The sequence below is a fragment of the Myotis lucifugus genome, unplaced genomic scaffold, assembly GCF_000147115.1.
Source record: "Myotis lucifugus unplaced genomic scaffold, Myoluc2.0 scaffold_194, whole genome shotgun sequence".
Classification (NCBI taxonomy): domain Eukaryota; kingdom Metazoa; phylum Chordata; class Mammalia; order Chiroptera; family Vespertilionidae; genus Myotis; species Myotis lucifugus.
In genome coordinates this window covers 1,804,149-1,810,318 of record NW_005871242.1, presented here as the reverse complement: position 1 = coordinate 1,810,318, position 6,170 = coordinate 1,804,149, and positions in this window count along the sequence as shown.

Genomic DNA, 6,170 nt, shown 5'->3' with positions numbered 1-6,170 from the left:
CTGAGGTTGAGTGACGACCTATGAACCAGGAGGTCATGATTGGATTCCCAATCTGTCAGGGCATATGTCCGAGTTTCAGGCTTGATCCCCAGTGTGGGGCATGCAGGAGGCAGCCAATCAATGATTCTCTCTCATAATTGATGTTTTATCTTTCTCTCCTTCTGTCTTCCTCTCTGAAATCAATAAAAATATAAAAAAAATTTTTATGAGATAAAGCCCCACACTAGGAAGTGTCAGATAATAAATTGGGAAGCTTCTTGTCAAAAGGCTAATTTTCTTAATTAACACGGGAAATACACACACACATATGAATAAAAAGAATGTATATTTATGAGAAAAATATTTGATCAGACAGTATGAAATACAAGTGGTCATAACCACTTGTATCATAACCAACGAAAGAGATTCAACATCGCTTGTAACACAAGAAATGTGTTTATAACCATAATTAAGTTGATAAAAATTTAAAATTTGATAGTATTTAGAGTTAGCAAGATTTGGGTTAAAAGACACTCCCATACATCCTGATGGGAATATATGTGAATAACAACAATTTTCTAATCTTTTCAAGGGAGAATTGAAAACATCTATCACATTTTTAGGTGCATAAACCTGATCCAGCATTTCACTGCTAGAAATTTGCTAGATATAGTCTAAATGTTAGCTGAGATATATGTGCAAGAATATTCACAGCAGCACATTTTGTGATAACACTCCAAATGTCCACGAACTGGTGGTTATATAAATCATGTTACATACATATAATAGAATAATACTCAGCTGATAAATCAACTGGGTGAAAATGTATGTGCTTGGTTTCCAAATACCATTATCCACTAAAAGGAACCAGGACTCCTTCGAGAAAAGTGTAAGATGACCCTGGAACATCTTTTGTACCAGAATGTAAGGAAGTACTCAAAGAATCATGGGGACATGCCAAAAGGACTCAGGCATGAGCTTGCAGTGACTTTCACTCAAACAATTTGAGCATCAAAATAAAAAAAAATAACAGCATTGGACTTAACTCATTGAATAAAATAAGAAATAACAAACAAAATAGCAGAGAAGGGAAAGTTATTCTTTATAAAATTTATTTTATTGATTGATTTTAGAGAGAGAGTTAGAAAGAGAAGTTGGAGGGGGGGGGGGGATTTGTTGTTCCACTTACTTATGCATTTATTGGTTGATTCCTAGATGTGACCTAACCGGGGGGTCAAACCTTCAACCTTGGTGTATCGGGACGACACTCTAACCAACTGAGCTACCCGGCCAGGGCAGGGAAGTAGAATACCAGCTGAAAAAAACCACTTCTTTACAGTAAAATACCAACTATAAGAAATGATAGAGTTAGAAAATCATCAGTGGATAAAAAATGGATTAAATTTTGATGAGGAACCGGATAGTTATACAATTACAAAGGGAACATAGTTATTTTACAAGTGGAGAAATCTGGCAGATATCACCTTAACCAAGGGATCAAAGTTCATGGCATCAGGAACGGGTAAGAGAAAATGAACATGTGCCTCCTGCGATGATGTGGTGAGAAAGATACAACATCCTGTCAGACAAATTGAGGTACATATTGAGGTATAGTCTACAAAACAACTGGCGTGTGCTCTTTAAAAATGTCAAGGACAAGGAAGAAAAAGAAAGGCTGAGGAATTTTTCTAGATTAAAGGAGACTAAAGAGACAGGACAGCCCTGATCGGTTTGGCTCAGTTTAAGGATGGACTGTGAGTCAGGTAATAGTTTTGTATCAATGTTAAATCTCCCGATTTTAATAATTGAAATGTAATAGAAAGTCCTACTCTTAGTAAATGCACACTGTAGTAATTAGGGGTAGAGGGCACCCCTAAAGTTTCTAATGTACTCTAAAATAGTTCAGAAAAAAAATAATATGTAGATGGGTAGATAACAGAGAAAATGACCAAACAAAAGGGGTGAAATAGAAATAATTAGTGAATCTGGGTCATAGGTGTACAAGAGCTCCTTATATTATTCTTGCAAGTTTTCTGTAGGTTTGAAATTAATATATGCGCTGGCATTGACAGAGCTCCAAGGTGGATTATGCAGTGGCGAAGGGAAGGTGCAGAGCCATGCGTATATTATGTCACTTTAAAGCACTATCCCCTCTTTGCCCCTGCAAAGGACATACAGGAAATGGTTGACAATGTTGCCTCTGGAGGGACAGACTAGGAATCAAGACAGAGAGAGAATTTTTAGTTTTCATTATGTGTCATTCTTAACTGTTTGAATTTTTCCTCCCTTCTGGTAGAAGATATTCCATACATGTTAATAAATTTACTTTCTACCTCCAATTAAAATTCCAATGCTCCTGCAAGGGTTCCCACAGACAGGGGCATGAACTTGGAGACAGAGGCCCCGGAGAGAAAGGAGTTGGGTGTGATGCTCCCAGATACAGCCCCATCCCCTGAGGTTGGAAAGGAGTGGCACAGTCACTCTGCAGAAAGGAGAAGCTGAGCTGGCAGGTAGGTGGGACAGACACCCCTGACAAGGGGAAGTGCTGAGAGCAGCCTGGGCTCAGGATGGATTTGGGTCTGACAGTTGAATTGCAACACAGCTCCGGGCCCTGAAGTAAAGTTCCCATCTCCGCTGGCTGCGTGGCCTTTTTCACCCTTCCTCCCTCTGGGCTGTGCACGGGCTCTCCCCCTTCCTCTCTGTTCCTCTTTCTTGGCATGGCCTCTGGAGGCTCATGATTAGCAGTCCTTCCCGCCCGGGCTAGCTCAGCCTCAGCCTGCGTTATTCTAGAGCCACTGACCTGGGCGGTCCCAGTCTGGTCCTCTCTGGTCTCTGACTCCTCTGACTCCTCAGCATGAAAAATCCAGCCCAGCCCAGCCCAGCAGTCTGGCCACACCTTTGGCATTCTCTAGAAATGATGGCTAAGAAGTTACATTAAAATGAGCCAAGCTACAAAACTATAGTGACTGTGGGTCAGTGGTTGCCAGGGGCTGCGGGGTGGGGGTTTGGGGGAGAAAGGAGGGAGCCAGGAAGGACTGTGTCAGAAGGTGGGGGAGGGGGGCTGATGACAAGGGGGCTGACTGGAGGGCACCTTTTGGAGTGATACAACCTACATGCAATTGTGAAACAGCTCATTAAACTGGACATTTAGAACTGGTAAATTTTATTTTGTGTAAGTCACACCTCTATAAACCTGATTTTTGAAAAATGACCAAAAATGAAGTGGAGACTTTACCTATGAATGTAAATCATCTGACATCCTCCGGTAATAAAATCAGTAGGGGTCTACAGTTTTTTCCAAAAATCTCCCCTCCCATTTTGCCATTTTTTGCCCACTTTTCGGACCACCCACTCAGTCAGTGTCAGCTGACTCAGATGGGCAGTTAGTAGTAGTATAGAAGTAGCAGAGAAGAAAAACAGAGTTATCTAGGAACAAAACTAGTCTGTTGCTTTTTCTAAAAAGGGAGGCATACATAATTCATATCAAATCACTATGGGTCCTTTCTTACCGAGAGTGGTGGCTGGGCAGGGACAGAGAAAGAACTTAGACAGCATAGATAGCCTGTTTAGCTCAGAGCTTGCTTACGCAAAGGGGATGCCGTAAAGGGGTCACAGAGCCAGAAGGAGGTCACGTCAGCCTGAGAAGAGCACCATGAGAGCCAGTGAGTGGGGCCATCAGCAGGAAAATGGGTCTCAGCCTAAGGCACTGGGAATCAGAACGGGAGTTAGACTGCTGTGCCGGCCATCTCAGAGCCCCTGGCTGCAGGGTCCTACTGTGCAGTCATCATAATAATAATATTGTGGCCTGCACACATGTAGGTGATGCATGGACACTGGGGGATAGAATAGGCAGACAGGAAGCTACCAGTAGCGGGAGGGGCAACCAATAAACAATAGACTAATATTGTATTAAAATTAGTGAGGGCCTCTTTTCAGAGCTGCCATGAAGGTGCTCAGTAGCTTCCAAGGAAGGTATGGCTGCTTTGGGGTGAGGCCCTCTCTTCATCCAGCAACTAGCACCAGGCCTGGTAGCCACCAGGCCAACACTCGCCTGCATCAGGGCATTCATCTCTGAAGCAGTTTGTATCTTCTGGTCCTCAAACTGCAGGGCAATGAGGTGACAGTCACAGATGATAAGATCAATGCCCTCATTACAGCAGCTGGTGTGAATGTTGAACCTCTCTGCCCAGGGTTGTTGCAAACGCCCTGGTCAACGTCAACATTGGGAGCCTCATCTACAACTTAAGGGCTGGTGGCCCTGCCCAGCAAGAGACCCTGCCCCCTCCATTACTGAGGCCCTCAGTGGGGGAGAAGAGAGTGGAAGCCAAGAAAGAAGAATCTGAGGAGTTCGATGATGACAAGGGCTTTGGTCTTTTTAACTAGATCTTTTTGGTAACATGTTCAATAAAAAGCTGAACTCTTTACAAAAAAATTAGTAGTAAGTGCTCTGAAGGACTAGAATAGAGTGTGGTGACAAAATAGCCAGTTGTGGTGGAGAGGAGGACCTAATTTAGAGAGGACGGTTAAGAAACATACCATCCACGTTTTACATCAAATTCCTGGAAACGTGAAAGTTCAGTGGGTTTGAGCCCATTTCACTGGAGTCAGAACGGACTCAGTGGAGTTCTGTATTATTGCAATTAAAAATAATAGCATAATAACTACTATTCAAAGAGGGCTTAATAAGTACCAGGCTCTGTACTAGGCAATTTATATATAATCTCACTTAAACCATATAACCATGAGGAATAGGTTTTATTAGCTCCCATTCTACAGCTGAAAAAACTGACACTCCGTAAGGTTCAGTAAATGAGTTCCCAAAGCCAAGAAAATGCAGAGCCAGGATTAGAACCCACATCTCTCAGACTCCAGAGAGGACATATAACCAAAGGCTAAAGAGTGCAGGTATCACCAATCTTTATATTGGCCAATCCACTCAGGAAATTTTTATTGAGCACCAATGATATACCAGGCTCTGGGAGCGCGGCGGTGAACAAGACCTCTGCTACCGTGGAACAAAAGTAGCAGCGCAAAACTGAGGTGAGCGGAGAAATGTACCTGCCAGTGTATAAACACATAAACCTAGCACATACCCATGGTCTCCCTGCCACCACCACCAAGTAACGGGGGCGGGGGGGGGGGTCAGCTGCTCTTTCATTTGAATTTACTGGAATAAAATCATGTGTATGTAAACACAATGGGAGAGTTCAAGCTATCATTCCTCCCCCAATCTATCATTCCTCCAGGGAGAGTGACTCAGGGCCCCAAATCCTCAGCTTTCAGGGTTTCACCCAAGGTTTGAGGCACGATGGCCTGGCTGGCCCTCTGAAAGTTTCCTGATTCCTCTAAAGCAGCGGTTCTCAACCTGTGGGTCGCGACCCCTTTGGGGGTCGAAGGACCCTTTCACAGGGGTCGCCTAAGACCATCGGAAAACACATATATAATTACATATTGTTTTTGTGATTAATCACTATGCTTTAATTATGTTCAATCTGTAATAATGAAAATACATCCTGCATATCAGATATTTACATTACGATTCATAACAGTAGCAAAATTACAGTTATGAAGTAACAACAAAAATAATTTTATGGTTGGGAGTCACCACAACATGAGGAACTGTATTAAAGGGCCGCGGCATTAGGAAGGTTGAGAACCACTGCTCTAAAGTTTCACCATTGATGCAGGTCTCATTCACAGAGACTTTTCTCCCTCCCTCTTTTGCAGCCAGCGATGCGCTGAGCCCTGAAGGGTCTGGGCCAAAGTTTATTCTCACCATAAGCCTCTGCAAGCCCATGCCCATGTCCCACCAACTCCCCTACCGTGGTTGGCAAACTGCAGCTTGCGAGCCACATGTAGCTCTTTGGCCCCTTGAGTGTGGCTCTTCCTAAGCCTTAGGAGTACCCTAATTAAGTTAAAAACAATGTACCTACCTATATAGTTTAAGTTTAAAAAATTTGGCTCTCAAAAGAAATTTCAATCGTTGTACTGTTGATATTTGGCTCTGTTGACTAATGAGTTTGCCGACCATGGCCCTAGAAGAAAGGAGGATTTCTGCAGATCTTCCAACTATAGGAGTTCTCCAACTTTTCTGGCAGAACGATTTTCGTTTGTGGAAGGAGCAGTTTGACTTGCAAAGTCTGCTCCCTGCAGGGGTGGGATAAAGTAAACTGGGGAGGATCATGAAAAGT